Source organism: Protopterus annectens, chromosome 3.part0 (assembly GCF_019279795.1).
Source record: "Protopterus annectens isolate FY-2018-M chromosome 3.part0, PAN1.0, whole genome shotgun sequence".
NCBI classification, from domain to species: Eukaryota; Metazoa; Chordata; order Ceratodontiformes; family Protopteridae; genus Protopterus; species Protopterus annectens.
The window spans coordinates 1,637,426,337-1,637,442,861 of record NC_056731.1 but is presented as its reverse complement, the minus strand read 5'-3'; the positions used below and the strand labels follow the sequence as shown (position 1 = coordinate 1,637,442,861).

Below are 16,525 nucleotides of genomic sequence, written 5' to 3'. Positions count from 1 at the left end.
AGAAGCACTAAAGGTAGACCATAGTTTTCAAGGAGAACTGAACATAGACATGATAATTCTACACCTTCACAGCACTGTGTTAACAATAGACCTAAGTTCACATACTCCAGTGATGTTGGGCTAGTTTGCGACATGCTGCCGAAGAACTGGCCTATTTTATTAGCAGATCTTGAGGTTTAGACAGGTCATTGAATCTGAACCGAAGTTCTATTTTAGAAATAATTTGTCCCTAAAAAGGCAATTTTGTGTTAGGAACTGTAACACCTCTGTGATGCCCGAGTCAGAAAGGAAGGGGACCTTTAAATGCCATAATTGTAAGGCTTGTGATCATATCTTTACATGTACCTCATTTACACACAATTCTGGTGTCACCATCAGTTTAGACTTTTATGCTGATTGTAAAAGCAAGTACCTAGTATGTTTTACTACTGTTGCACATGCAGTGCCTTCTGTATTGGGAAGACCAATAGGTTGTTTACGGATAGGATTTTGGAACACTTGAGTGATATAGCCAGCCAGACGTAAAAACTTTAGTGCTTTAGCCAAGCACGTTATGTTGAAAGGAACTAGCCATTACTTCAAGTTTTTTTGTAGTTAATGAGTCGCAGTCCTAGGGAATTTGATAAGAACAGAACTGAAGTATGTGAGCAGAGATGTATTTTACTGCTGAAAGTGCATGTTAAACCAGTTTTAAAAAGAGGGTCTTCCTTAAACCTGTTTTAAAGAAAATTCCATTGCAACACTGTTAGTCTTGATACATTTTTTTCTGATTTGTTCCTTGTTCAAACTGGTGTGTAGTGTTCTCTTTTTATTTGTTATAGAAGAGCATTTGATACAAACATTTATGTAGATTTTGTTCCTTAGTTTTCCATTAGAATTTTTTTTTTTTGCTACATGTATACAACTGCATATCTAGTTTTAAGAGGTCTAAATGTTTGTGATTTTGCTTTTAGTGTGTGCAGAGCTTATGTATGACATTTATTACTTTTTTTAGTTTTGTTACACCTGTACATTCAAGCAAGTTCCTGATAGTCTTTCTGATTCTACATGTAATGCATTTATCTATGTTTATGGTCAGGTTTAAAGCAACATTTAGAGACTCTTTATTTTTATGATTTATTAGTGTTTGGAATAAGTTTAACAAATCCTTTTATATTGTTTTTATTGCTATGTCTTCAACAAATGGTAGGCTGCTTTTATTGATTGGGAGGTTTTTTTTTTTATTAATGTCATCACATGATTGCTGAAGTTTCTGTGATTGGTTGGGTTTTTATTTTAAATAGTACCTAGACTGTGTTCTGTCATGGTCTGATGAACCAGAGGATGTTCATCGTGTTTCACTGTTGGGTTCTTCCTGCTGGCAGGCAGCCCTCGATCAGCCAGAGTCCCAAAGTCTAGGTCCGACGTCGGCTGAGGTCGCTCCTCCCCTGACATCAGAGCGCCAGGGGTATAAAGGCCTCAGCCTACGCCATTTTCCTCAGTTTTTCTTGCTGTGCGGTGCCTGAAGCAAAACAGTTTGCAAGTGCCGGTCGGCCAACTCCTTTTCACTTTTGGTGATTTATCTGAGGAACTTCTTCTTAAAGCTAAGTACCCCGTTGGGGAAACTTTTTTCCTGCTCCAGTCTGATGTCAGAAAAAGTTAATTGTATTTCTTATGGGAAGCAAATACCTCATAAGGATTTTCATTCATACTGTATCCCCTGCCTAGGCCCTGACCACGACGTAGCTAGTTGTAGGTTTTGTGCTAGATTTAACCAACGCACTATTAAGCGCAGATACGATTTTGCCTTCCATTATTTTGGGAGAAGATTTAACTACAACATGTCGTCGGATTCTTATTCGGCCGGAGCATATAAACGGCGCAAATTTAAAGACAGGCCTCCGAGGTCCAAAACAGACGACATTTCTCTACCAGAGCCAGTTGCTGGTTCGTCTGTCATCAGTGAGGCGCTTTCGCAGCCCCTGTCATCCGCCACTTTTGAACCGCTTGCCTATACTGACTCCCACGAGGAGCCGATGAGGCCTTCAAAATTTCAAGGGACCGGACCTTCGGATAATGCCCCCTCAGATGGGTCTGGAGCCGCTGTGCAGGCACCGGCTTCTGAGGGGGTTTTCAGGCCTACACAGCTTCATGTAAAGATGGCTTCAATTTTAAAGACAAAGACTAAGGCTCCAGCAAAGACAGAGAAACAAGTACAGGCCTCTTAAGTTCAGGGCGCTAGACCTCGGGGACAGATGCTTAAAATGGCAGAAGACCTGTTGACTATTATCAGGGGTTCCCATCCCCCTCCTGACAAAAGGCCTAGGCAAGAGCCAGATTATGATTCATCAGATAAAGTTTCAATTTCTTCTGCTTCTTCACAGCAGGATTATTCCTTCCCTCCTTATGAGGATTCTGATGCTGAAGAATCCCTTCCTTCAACTTCTACTGAAGATTATTCTTTTGGGGAAACCTTGCATGACATGAGAGAGCATTTCCACTGGGAAGGGCAGGACTACTCTGAATCCAAGAGAAGGTTTAGAGATTTTCTTCTTCTCCCCCAGCATAGGCCCCTGGCTATCCTCCCTGTCTTGGACATTGTGGATGATGTTTTTACAGAATCTACCGTCTCTCCTGATTCTTTTCCTCCTGCTCCTGTCAAACCTGATAGGTATTATAGGGTTCCAGATTCTCACAAATTCCATTTTAAAAATCCTTCAGCTGATCCAGAAACTATTTCTCAGGGCCCCAAGGGTGTTAAAGCGACCTCTGCTAAGAACCCTATTCCCTCTGACAGTGAGTCCAGAGCCTTGGAAAGATGGGGCAAAAAAGCTTATACTTCTGCTACGTTGTCTGTTAGAGCTTTGAATTGTCAATTTCATATGTTGAAATATCAGCAATACCTTTTGTCTGTGTTGAAACAAAAGATGTCAGCTATTTCTGGTTGTGCAGAAAATAAGGAGTTACAGGATTTATTGCACGCTATTGAGCAGGTGGGTAAACATACCCTGCACTGTGGTTTTGATTCTTTGGAGGCTTCTTGCAGGGCTGCAGCAACCGGCACAGTTATTGGAAGGCATGTTTGGTTAAGGGAGCAAAGTTTGCCAGATCAGGTTAAGGCCAAACTGTTGGATGCCCCTCTACAGCACAACGTTTTGTTTGGGGCCAAAGCCGAGGAGGTATAAAAGAAAATGGAAGATAAAGCCAAATCTATGCAGACTGTTAAAGATTTTCTACAGGTGCAACCACCTAGATTTAGCAGGAACTGGCCAGCTAAGCCTTGGTCCTTTCCGACCTCGGACAGATCCCAGAGAGGCAGATACAGGTGTGCCAGAGGAAGAGGACCGGCCCAGACCTCTTTCAGACCCAGGCAGTGGAGTGCTCCTTCTCCCAAGGGTGGAGAAGATGGGTCACAACCTTACAGGAAACGGTCTTTGACTCTCCCTTGTTAGTTCCAGGGGCTCCTCTCCTGGAAGCACCTTTGGGAGGAAAAATTTCTCTTTTATATCACAATTGGAGCCGCATAACTCAAGACAAATGGGTTCTGGACATAGTTTTAAGAGGTTAAATGTTTCATTTTCATACCTTGCTAAAACCGAACGGATGGCTAGACCTGCCAAACCATCAATGGGCAGAGGCTCAGAAGCAAGTTCAGTCCCTCATGGCTATGAGGGCCATAGTATTGGTACCAAACACAGAAATAGGGCAAGGTTTTTATTCAAGACTTTTCTTGGTTCCCAGGAAGGAAAACTCATGGAGACCAATCCTGAACCTTTCCATACTAAACACCTTTCTGGATATACCAAAATTCAAAATGCTCACTCTGCAGAAGCTGCTCCCTATGCTGAGCAAGAACGCTTGGATGGTGACTTTGGACTTAAGAAGCTTACCTGCATATTCCTATAAGGCAGGAATGCAGAAGGTATATCTGCTTCAAAGCGGGCTCGAAGCATTACCAGTTCTCTGCGCTGCCCTTTGGCTTATCTACTGCGCCCAGGGTCTTTACCAAGTGCCTGGCACCAGTAATGGCATTCTGCAGACAGAAAGGAATTCAGATATACCCTTATCTGGACGATTGTCTCATTCAAGCGGACAACAAGGAGACTTTATTTCAGCATCTGGTTTTTGTGCAGCATCTACTCGGGTGTCTAGGGTTTACAGTGAATCTAAAGAAATCAAACCTGGTACCCACTCAACAGATTATTTTCCTGGGCGCTCTTTTGAGCACTACAACCCAGGTGGCTTACTTGACACTAGACAAAAAAGTGCAGCTGGCTTCCTCTTTCAAAAACCTGGCTTCAAAGAGTCCGCTAACTGCAAGAAAAATTCTGCAGGCCTTGGGTTACATGGCATCCTGCATTCTGCTAATACCATATGTAAGACTGCATATGAGGAAAATACAGTGGTACCTCAAGAGTGTATGGTCTCAGCATTGCCACAATTTGGAAACAGTGATCACAATTTTGCCTTGCCTCCAGCGGGGATTTCTTTGGTGGGCCGAGGCCTATCTCCAGAACAAGGGAAAGCCTTTCTGTCCCACTCCAGCCAATCAAGTGATAACAAAGGATGCTTTGGACTATGCATGGGGAGCCCACATGCAAGGGAAATGTCTTCAGGGTGCCTGGGCAGAGGACCAAATGCACCTGCACATAAATTTGAAGGAAATGCTAGCTGTACAGAATGCTCTGACAGCTTTTAAGGATCTTATTCTACCAGGGCAATTACTGATAGACAGACAACACTACAGTGATGTGGTACATAAACAAGCAGGGAGGCTCCCACTCTTACCCCCTGTGCAGACTGGCCATGACTCTGTGGAACACAGCACTGGCCTACAAGGTAGATTTACAAGCTCAATTTCTGCCAGGAAAAGACAACTCTCTGGCAGACAGTTTAAGCAGAAACCTCTCAGATCCACACGAATGGATGTTGGATGTTCAGATATTCAGGATGATAACAGAGGCATGGGGGTGCCCGGAGATGGATCTCTTTGCATCCCCCCAAAACCACCAGCTGCAAACATTCTGCACGAGGACCTACCACGAACGGGCATGGAAAGTGGATGCCCTCTCATTCATTTGGAAAAACCTCTCCGTGTATGCTTTTCCTCCATTGCCTTTTCTACCAAGGGTACTTTAGACGATCAAACAGGACAAACCAAAAATGATTCTACTGGCTCCAAACTGGTCTCGACAATTCTGGCACTCAACCCTGATGAACTTGGTTCAGGGTCCGCCCTGGATTCTACCACAAATTCTACATCTACTGTCTCAACAAGATGGCTGGATCCTGCACAGCCATGCAAAACTCTGAATCTAGCAGCCTGGCGGATCCTGGGGCTATAAGCAATTTTACCTTTACCAAACAGGTAATGGATGTAATTCTTGAAGGTAGAAGGCCCAGCACCAGGAAATCTTTTGCAGGAAAATAGAAAAGATTTTGCATCTGGAATCAGGCCCAGGGTGTTGATACTACAGTTCCAAACATTCCTCTGATTTTACAATACCTAACAGAGATGTTGCATAAGGGCCTATCTTTTTCATCTATCAAAATACATGCCTCTGCTATTTCTGCACACTACAATACGGATCCTCCAATTTTTTATCATCCGTTACTTAAACAGTATCTCAGGGGGGCAAAGAATATAAGGCCCCCTAAAAGAGCTCCAGTTCTCGCTTGGGATCTCAACTATGTTTTGGAAAAGCTAACTCTGCCTCCTTTTGAACCTGCGGCTACCACAGATTTTAAATTTTTTATCATGGAAAACTGCTCTTCTTTTAGCAATAACCTCTGCCAGAAGAGTTTCTGAATTGCAAGCACTCATGGCTGTGGAACCCTTCATTATTTTTCATCATCAGGACAGGGTTTCCCTGAGGACTAACCCCACTTTTATGCCTAAGGTGGTTTCTAAAGTAGCCTTGAATCAGACTATTCATTTACCTACTTTGTATCCTAATCCTCAAAATGAAGGAGAGAAACTTTTACATTCTTTGGACATACACAGGCAGCTTTGCTTTTATCTGGACAGGACCAACATTTTTAGGAAAACTAACCAATTGTTTTTAGCCTATGCTGCTACATCACAGGGAAAAGCAATCCATAAACCAACTATTTCTAAGTGGATTGCCCACTGCATCAGGTTCTGTTACTCTCATCATGGCAAACTAGTTCCTATTAACATTAGGACCATTCTACCAGAGCTGCTGCTACTTCAGCAGCCTTCCTCAGTGGAGTTCCTACCAAGGAAATCTTAGAAGCCGCTACTTGGAGTTCTGTGCATACCTTTTCTAAGCACTACACCCTCCCTCTCTGCTCTAAATCTAGGGCAGGCTTTGCCTCTGCAGTCCTGCAGGGCCTTGTTGCCGCCCCTTCTGTACCATCTCCAGCCACCCTTTCTTAGCCTTGGGATTCAACCCAACAGAGATGACTGCAACAGTGAAACACAATGAACATAGTACAGTTATGTACTCTTACCATAAATGTAGATGTTTGAGTGTGTTCACTGTTGCAGTCTGGGTTAACCCTCCCTCCTATCCCCTCTTTTGCTGTTTTTATGAGTACTGTCTGTGTTTCCTTAGCACTACTCTTCCTCTGAGGTATATTTGCTGGTGATTTTTGGTAATGTTCTAGTTTGATGCATGCTTATTCTTTTGACTAAGCTATTGGCCTTTTTTTTTTTGGGGCACCTGACATCTGGGGCAAGAAAAACTGAGGAAAATGGCGTCAGCTGAGGCATTTATACCCCTGGCGCTCTTGACGTCAGGGAAGGAGTGACCTCAGCCAACGTCGGACCCAGACTTTGGGACTCTGGCCGATCGAGGGCTGCCTGCCAGCAGGAAGAACCCAACAGCGATGACTGCAACAGTGAACACACTCTAACATCTACATTTATAGTAAGAGTACACAACTATACTTTACTCTGCGAAAGCACTTACCTTCTGTTTTAATAAAGTTACTTCTATATATAGTGATTTAAAGCCATGTTTGGAGGAGTTTTTCTTACTGTTTTAAATATATTGACAACTCTGGACACGTCGGACACTTCAAAAAGACTTTGTTATGGCAAAAAAGTCACACATTGCGAAAGAATTCAGACATTTTAGCTTTTCTGAACATTTTAAACACTTCGAAGATTGTTTCCAACACTTAAATCACTATGTTGCTATTTTGGACATTTTGAATATCTCTGAAATTATTTTGAGCACTTTAAATGCTATGCTACATGCTTGGTGACTGAAAATAATTGGAAATTAATTTAAGTGTCTTGAAAGAAGCTTTGACCTGTTTGCGAGTTCACTACTGGATGTTCTTCGTGTTTCACTGTTGCAGTCATTACATTTGGGTAATCTGCTGGCAGGTTGCCCTCAGTCGGCCTGATTAACAAAGTCTTGGGTCCTGCGTCGGTTGCTGTCCCTTCTTTAGTGACGTCAGGGGTATAAAACATGCAGCTGATGCCATTACATTAGTCTTTCTTGCTGCGCGATGCCCGAAGCAGAAGCAATTCGCAAGTGCCGGTTGGCAGACTCCTGAAATTTTCGTTTTCGAGTTTCAGGTCCGAAGTCTTCAACTAAAAAGCTAAGTACCCCGTTGGGGAAACTTTTTCTTGCTCCTCTCCGATGTCAGTAAAAGTTAATAATTGCATTACTTGTGGGTAGCAAATACCTCATAAGGATTTTCATTTGTACTGTATTCCTTGCCTAGGCCCTGACCACAATGTATCTTGCTGTCAGTTCTGTGCTTTATTTAATCAATGCACTGTCAAACGCAGGTACATTTTTGCTTCTAAATATTTTGGCTCACGCTTTTTAATTATCCAGAAATGTCATCTGGTAGTAATTAGACTACCGGAATACCTAAAAAACTCAAAGAAAAAGACAGACAGGCCGTTGAGGTCCAAAACTGCCGACTAAGCTTCTCCTAAGCCAGTCGCCAGTTCGCCGGTACTCAGTGAGGCGTTTTCGCAGCCCCTGATACCCACTACTTCTGATTCGCAGGCCTCTACTGAGACCTATTCGGAGTTCGGTATGCCGCGAGATGCTTCAATTATGGTGCCCGCGGATGTCTCTACCTTGGATGGGTACAGAGCCGCTGTGCAGAAACCAGCTTCTGAGGGTGTTTTCAGGCCTACAGACTTGTATATTAGACCGATGCCATCTTCAAAACTAAGGCCAAAATCTTGACCTATGCCTAAATAAATGACGCCTGGGCCACATGTGCAGGCCCCTATGCCTAAAAAACAGATTACCAAAATGGCTGAAGATTTAATTACTCTGATCAAGGGTAGCCAACCCCCCCCTCCTTTCTAAGAGGCTTAGGCAAAATGTTGATTGTGAATCTTCTGAACAGGATTCTATTTCTTCTGACTCTTCTAATGAACAGGAATTCTCTACCTGCTTATGAGGACTCTGATGCAGAATATTCCATTCCTTCTGCTTCTCCCCCAGAGAATTTTTCTTTTGGGGAAACTTTGCATACCTTAAGGGAACATTTCCACTGGGAAAGTCAGGATTTTTCTGGGGAAACTTTGCATACCTTAAGGGAACATTTCCACTGGGAAAGTCAGGATTTTTCTGAATCTAAAAAGAGACTTAGGGATTTTCTTCTTCTTCCTCAGCGCAGGCCTTTGGCTATATACCTCCTGTTCTAGACATTGTTGATGATGTTTTTTCAGAATCTAGTATGGCTCCTGATTCTCTGCCTCCAGCTCCTTGTAAGCCAGACAGATACTACAGGGATGTTCGTGTTACCCTGCTGCAGTCATCACACTTGGGTTATCCTGTCGTCAGGCGGTCCCGCGGTCGGCCGGAATTCCAAAGTCTTGGTCCGGTGTCGGTTGTTGTCGCTTCTTCCCTGACGTCAGTGCGCCAGGGGTATATATAATGCAACCGATGCCATTTTCTTCAGACTTTCTTGCCACGCGGTGCCCGAAGCAGAAGCAGTTCGCAAGTGCCGGTCGGCCGACTTCTGAGATTTTCGAATTCGAATTTCAGACCGAAGTCTTCTATAAAGCTAAGTACCCCGTTGGGGAAACTTTTCTTGCCTCAGACCGATGTCAGAAAAATTTAACAATTGTATTTCTTGTGGGAAACTACCTCATAAGGATTTTCATTCTTATTGCATACCTTGCCTAGGCCCAGACCACGACGTCACTAGTTGTCGTTTTTGTGCTTGGTTTAATAAGCGTACTATTAAAAGATGCTTTGATTTCGCATGACACTACTTCGGTAGAAAATTTAACTACACTATGCCGTCGGAACAACCGACTACCGGCGTGCACAAAAAAACGCAAGGATAAGAACAAACAGCCCAGGCCTAAGCCAGATTCCGAGGCCTCAGCTGGTCCGGTCCTCCGGTTCTCCGGTCCTCAGTGAGGCTCAGACACAGCCCCTGACTACCGCAGATCTGGAACCCGAGACCGCTTCGGAACTTTTGGCGGAATGTACCAGGCCGACAAAGCCATTTTGTTCAGGCCCTACTGACGACATTGCTGAAAAAGATGTCGGTGCTGCAGAAACGCCTTCGGTTTCTGAAGGCGTTTTCAAACTGACTACGCTCACCATTAAAATGTATCCTAAGTCAAAGACTCCTATTAGACCTAAAAGGACTGCACTTCAATCCCCTGTTCAAGGCCCCATGTCTAAGAAACAGATGCTCAAAATGGCGGAAGATTTGATCTCTTTAATCAGGGGTTCCCAGCCCCCTCCTGACAAAAGGCCTAGACAAGAGGAAGATTATGCATCCTCTGAACAAGTGTCCATTTCTTCAGACTCCTCTGAGGACCAAGATTACTCCTTCTCCCCCTCTGAAGATTCTGATGCTGAGGATTCCATTCTCTCAGCTTCTCCTCCTGAAGACTACTCCTTTGGGGAAACTTTACACACTATGAGGGAACATTTTCACTGGGAAGGTCAGGACTACTCTGACTCGAAGAAAAGGCTCAGAGTTTCTTTTGCTCCCCCAGCACAGACCACTTGCCATCCCACCAGTTTTAAACATTGTGGATGAGGTTTACTTAGAATCCAGTTTGAACCCAGACTCTACCTCCTGCTCCGGCCAAGCCTGACAGATGCTATAGAGTGCCTGATTCACACAAATGTCTTTATAAAAGCCCTGTTGCTGACCCAGAGACAATCTCCCAGGGTCCTAAAGGGGCTAAGGCTTCTATGGCTAAAAATCCTGTACCCTCTGAGAGGGATTCAAGAGCACTAGATAGGTGGGGGAAAAAGGTTTGCACCTCAGCCACTCTAGCTATGAGGGCACTAAATTGCCAATTTCACATGCTAAAGTATCAGCAATTTCTTAGGCATGCTTGGTTTAAGGAACAAACTCTGCCTGATCATGTTAAAGAAAAGCTTCTAGATGCTCCCTTACAGCAGGATGTTCTTTTTGGAGTTAAAGCAGAAGAAGTATTAAAGAAAATGAAGGTTAAGGCAAAATCTATGCAGACAGTCAAAGATTTCCTACAGGTACAGCCCCCTCGCTTCAGCAGAAACTGGCCAACAAAAAATTGGTCCTTTCCAGCTACTGACAGACCACAGAGGGGTAAATACAGACGTCCAAGAGGCAGAGGACAACCACAAGCCCAGTACAAACCTCGCCAATGGGGCACTGCAACACAGAAGGGAGGAGAAGACAGGTCCCAATCTACCAGAAGGCAAACTCAATGACTTTCACCTCATCCAGCCAAGCAACACTCTCTTGGCAGCCCCCTTGGGAGGAAAACTCACACTTTTTTCAGACAACTGGCACATTGTCACAAAGGACAAATGGGTCCTAGACATAATTTTACGAGGATACAGATTCCATTTTCACACCTTGCCAATGAAAAGAGGAATGCCAAACCTGCCACAAAATCAATGGGCAGAGGCACAAAAACAAATTACAGCCCTCATGGACAATGAGAGCCATTCAACTGGTACCTACTGGAGAGCAAGGTCAAGGATTTTACTGAAGACTCTTTCTAGTGCCCAGAAAGGACAATGCCGGGAGACCAATTCTGGACCTTTCAGTTCTAAACACTTTCTTAAAAGTACCCAAATTCAAGATGCTAACACTACAGCAGCTTCTTCCAATGTTGGGCAAGGAAGCATGGCTAGTAACGTTGGATCTCAAGGAGGCATACCTGCATGTCCCTATCAGACAAAGTTGCAAAAGATACCTCTGTTTCATTGCAGATTCAACCCATTACCAATTCTCTGCACTGCCCTTTGGCTTATCTACTGCACCCAGAGTCTTCACAAAATGCCTGGCACCAGTAATTGCATACTGCAGACAGAGGAATTCAAATATACCCATACCTGGACGACTGCCTCATCCAAGCAGAAAGCAAGGACATTCTCTTACATCATCTGGCTTTTGTAAAACATCTACTAAATTGCCTGGGGTACACAGTAAACGAAAAGAAGTCAAAACTAGTACCCTCACAAAATATGACATTCCTGGGTGCCAGCTTGAATACAACGACCCAGAAGGCTTATCTGATGCCAGACAAACAACTACAACTGACTCAATATTTCAAAACAATGGTAACAAAGACCCAATTAACTGCAAGAAAAATGATGCAGGCCTTGGGCTTCATGGCATCTTGCATACTACTAATACCATTTGCAAAGCTGCATATGAGGAAATTACAGTGGTACCTAAAAAGCGTATGGTCTCAACACAGCCACAGCTTGGACACAATGATGTCTCTCATTCCCTGCCTACAACAGGAGTTTCTATGGTGGTCACAGGCATGTCACCTCAACAAGGGTCAGCCTTTCACCTTGCCCCCGGCCAGGCAAACTATAACAACAGATGCATCAGACTACGCCTGGGGGGCACACATGGCAGAACAGTGCGTTCAAGGCGTATGGACTGCAAATCAAAGGAATCTGCACATCAATCAAAAAGAGATGCTAGCTGTACAGAAAGCTCTGACGGCCTTCAAGAATTTAGTACATCCAGGACAACTTACAATAAAGACGGACAACACCACAGTAATGTGGTACATAAACAAACAAGGGAGTAGCCACTCCTACCCTCTATGCAGGCAAGCAATGACCTTATGGAACACAGCTCTGGCTTACCAAGTTCAGTTACAAGCTCAATTCCTGCCAGGAAAGAACACATTGGCAGACGACCTCAGCAGAAACATCATGGATCCCCATGAGTGGAAACTGGATCCACAAGTATTTACAATGATAACTCAAAAATGGGGCCTTCCAGACATGGACCTGTTTGCCAGTCCTCAAAACTATCAACTAACAAAATTTTGTACAAGGACACCTCACCATCTAGCTTGGAAAGTGGACACACTCTCTTTCAGTTGGAAAAACCTGACAGTATATGCCTTCCCTCCATTGCCTCTCCTCACAAAGGTGCTTCTGAAAGTCAAAAAGGAGAGACCACGACTGATTCTCATAGCCCCAGACTGGCCACGCCAGCACTGGTACCCACTATTGAGGAATATGGCCCAGGGCCCACCATGGATCTTACCACAAATTACCCATTTGCTCACACAGCAAAACAATCAGATTCTTCACAGCCAGCTCAAAACCTTAAATCTGGCTGCATGGCAAATCACCTAAGCATCCAGCCAGCTCCTCTTTCCCAAGCAGTTATGGATGTTATTCTGGAAGCTAGGAGGCCAAGTACCAGGAAGGCTTATTCGGGCAAATGGAAGAGGTTTTGTGCCTGGAACCAAGCTAAAGGCCAAGACACATTTCAGCCTCACACGCCGAACATCCTTCAGTATTTAACTGAGATGTTGCACAAAGGACTTTATTTCTCCTCCATTAAAATCCATGCTTCAGCTATTTCAGCCCACTACAACACGGATCCACCCTTATTTTCGCATCCACTTCTAAGGCAGTTCCTCAGAGGGGCAAAAAACATTAGCCCCCCCCCCCTGGAGAGCACCTACACCAACATGGGACCTCAATTTTGTTCTGGAAGAACTTGCGCTACCTCCCTTTGAACCAGCTTTTTCTGAAGATCTTCAGTTCCTATCATGGAAGACTGCCCTGCTGCTAGCAATAACTTCAGCTAGAAGAGTCTCAGCTGCAGGCACTAATGGCAGTGGAACCTTTCCTCATTTTTCATCAAGACAGAGTTTCTCTACGAACTAATCCTTCCTTTATGCCTAAGGTGGTTTCCAGTGTGGCTTTAAATCAAACCATCCACTTACCCACCTTCTTCCCAAATCCACAGAACAAAGGTGAGAGACTCCTGCATTCCTTGGACATTCACAGGCAACTTTGTTACTACTTGGACAAAACTAAGGCTTTCAGAAAATCTGACCAGCTCTTTGTATCCTATGCTACAGCTTCTCAGGGGAAGGCTATATCCAAACCATTTCCAAATGGATAGGACATTGCATACGTTTCTGCTATACCCATCATGGAAAACCAGTTCCTGTTACCATTAGGCCCCACTCTACCAGGGCAACAGCTACATCTACAGCCTTTCTCAGGGGGGTTCCAACCAAGGAGATTTTGGAAGCTGCAACTTGGAGTTCATTACACACCTTTGCCAAACACTACCACTTCTGCAGGGCCTTCTAGCCTCCTCTAACCCTCTGATTCCTCCACCCATCCTTAGCTTTGGGATTCAACCCAAGTGTGATGACTGCAGCAGGGTAGCACGACGAACATTGTACAGTTTTGTACCTACCATAAATGTAGATGTTCGAGTGTACACCCTGCTGCAGTCCAGGTTACCCTCCCTCCATCCCCTCTGATCTAATTGGCTAAATGTCTGCAATGCCTTCCTGATGTATTTGCTTATAGCTGGAGGGATTTTGTGTTTGTGCAAAATTTACTCAATTTGGTACTAATTACTGACCACCTTTTTGGGGGGCACCTGACATCTGGGGCAAGAAAAACTGAAGAAAATGGCGTCTGTTGCATTATATATACCACTGGCACACTGACGTCAGGGAAGAAGCGACAACAACCGACGTCGGACCAAGACTTTGGAATTCCGGCCTACTGCGGGACCACCTGACGACAGGATGACCCAAGTGTGTTGACTGCAGCAGGGTGTACACTCAAACATCTACATTTATGGTAGGTACAAAACTGTACTTTCCTGACTCCCACAAATTCTATTTCAAAAATCCTGTTTCAGATCCTGAAACCATTTCTCAGGGTCCCAAGGGCATTAAGGCTTCTGCTACTAAAAATCCTACCCCTTCTGATAGAAATTCCAGGGCGCTGGATAGATTGAGTAAGAAGGTTTACACTTCTGCAACCCTGGTAATCAGGGCTTTAAACTTTCAATTTCATATGCTAAAATAGCAGCATATCATGGGACTGCTTAAACAGAAAATGATGTTGATTTCTGATTGTGTGGAAAATAAAGATTTACAGGATTTATTGCATTCAGCTGAACAAGTTGGAAAACATACTTTGCAGTGTGGTTTTGATTCTTTGGAGGCCTCTTGCAGGGCTGCTGTAACTGGATCTGTGCTGAGAAGGCATGTTTGGCTCAAAGAGCAAAATCTGCCTGACCATGTTAAAGCAAAATTGTTGGACGCTCCTTTACAACAGGACTGTCTCTTTGGTAATAAGACTGAAGACGTTCTAAAAAAGATGGAAGATAAAGCTAAATCTATGCAAACTGTGAAAGATTTCTTACAAGTACAACCTCCAAGATTTAGTAGACACTGGCCAACTAAGAACTGGTCCTTTCCAGTTCCTTCGAGTGCCACTCAAGTCAAACCCAGACATTCCAAAGGCACCAGGTTTCAGTCCCAAGGGACTTTCAGAACAAAACAATGATGTGCCTCCTCTTACAAATCTGGAAACAACAAGACACTTCCCTATGGTAAGCAGTCTCAATGACTCCCCTTTACACTTACCAAGCACTTACCTTTTAGCCACCCCTTTGGGGGGAAAACTGTCTCTTCATGCAAAAAACTGGCAACTTATAACCCAGGACAAATGGGTTTTAAATATAATATCCCAGGGATACAGATTTCATTTCCACACATTGCCAATTCCAAACGGATGGCCAGACCTGCCCCCAAATCAGTGGGCAGAGGCCCAGAAATAAGTACTTTCCCTCATGAGCATGGGGGCTATTCAACTAGTACCAGAAGAGGAAAAGGGACAAGCTTTCTATTCAAGACTTTTCCTGGTACCCAGAAAAGACAAATCTTGGCGTTCAATTCTGGACTTATCTACTCTAAACACCTTTCTGGACATCCCAAAATTCAAGATGCTGACTCTTCACCAGTTACTTCCTATACTAGGCAAAGATGCCTGGTTGGCAACTCTAGATTTAAAGGAGGCTTACCTGCATATCCCAATCAGGGAATCTTGCAGAAGATTCCTCCGTTTCAAAGCAGGCTTCTTGCATTACCAGATGTTCATCGTGTTTCACTGTTGCAGTCATTACATGCAGTCGGCCTGAATTCCAAAGTCCTGGTCCGGCGTCAGTTGCTGTCGCCTCTTCCCTGACGTCAGTGCTCCAGGGGTATAAAAGATGCAGCCAACGCCATTTTCTTCAGTCTTTCTTGCCGTGCGGTGTCCGAAGCAAAAGTAGTTTGCAAGTGCCGTGCGGTGTCCGAAGCAAAAGCAGTTTGCAAGTGCCGGTCGGCCGACTCCTGAGATTTTCGCAATTTAATTTCAGAACCGAAGTCTTCAATAAAGCTAAGTACCTCGTTGGGGAAACTTTTTCTTGCTCCAGACCGATGTCAGTAAAAGTTAATAATTGTATTTCTTGTGGGAAGCAAATACCTCATAAGGATTTTCATTCTTACTGTATTCCTTGCCTAGGCCCTGACCACGAAGTTGCTAGTTGTCGGTTTTGCACTAGATTCAACCAACGCACTATTAAGCGTCGGTTCGATTTTGCTTTACATTACTTTGGCCGAAGGAACTATATAATGTCGTCGGAACCACCAACGACCGGAGTTCACAAATAGCGCAAGGACAAAGAAAAGGATAGGCATCCGAGGTCCAAAACCGATGACGAAGCCTCTTCTAGGTCAGTCGCCGGTTCACCGGTGCTCAATGAGGCGCTTTCGCAGCCCCTGACTCTCGCTACCTCAGAGCCACAGGCCGCCTCAGACTCCCACGTGGAGACAAGTAGGCCTCTGGAAACTCAAGGTATTGGGCCTATGGAAACTATTCGATCAGATGGGTCTGGAGCCGCTGAGCAGGCATCAGCTTCTGAGGGTGTTTTCAGACCTTCACAGCTTACTATCAAGACCACTTCAGCAGCCAAGGCAAAGTCCAAAACACCTTTAAAGACAAGTACAGCATTCACCTGGACAGTCATCCATGCCAAAGAAACAGATGCTTAAAATGGCCGAGGACCTAATTACTCTGATCAGGTGTTCACACCCCCCTCCTGATAAAAGGCCTAGGCAAGATGCTGACTATGATTCCTCTGACCAGGTTTCTATTTCATCTGATTCCTCTTCAGAACAGGGATATTCTCTTCCTCCCTATGAGGTCTCTGATGCTGAAGAATCTATCCCTTTAGCCTCTCCTCCTGAGGACTACTGTCTTGGGGAAACGCTGCACACCATGAGGGAGCATTTCCATTGGGAGAGCCA

The 16,525-nt window shown here is 44.4% G+C and overlaps 1 protein-coding gene across 1 annotated transcript in view; it reads left to right on the top strand.

Annotated features, from left to right (window-relative positions):
• Window positions 1–16,525, top strand: part of FZD6 (frizzled class receptor 6) — a 685,037-nt gene that overhangs the window by 147,085 nt on the left and 521,427 nt on the right. The gene's annotated exons all lie outside the window — the stretch shown is intronic.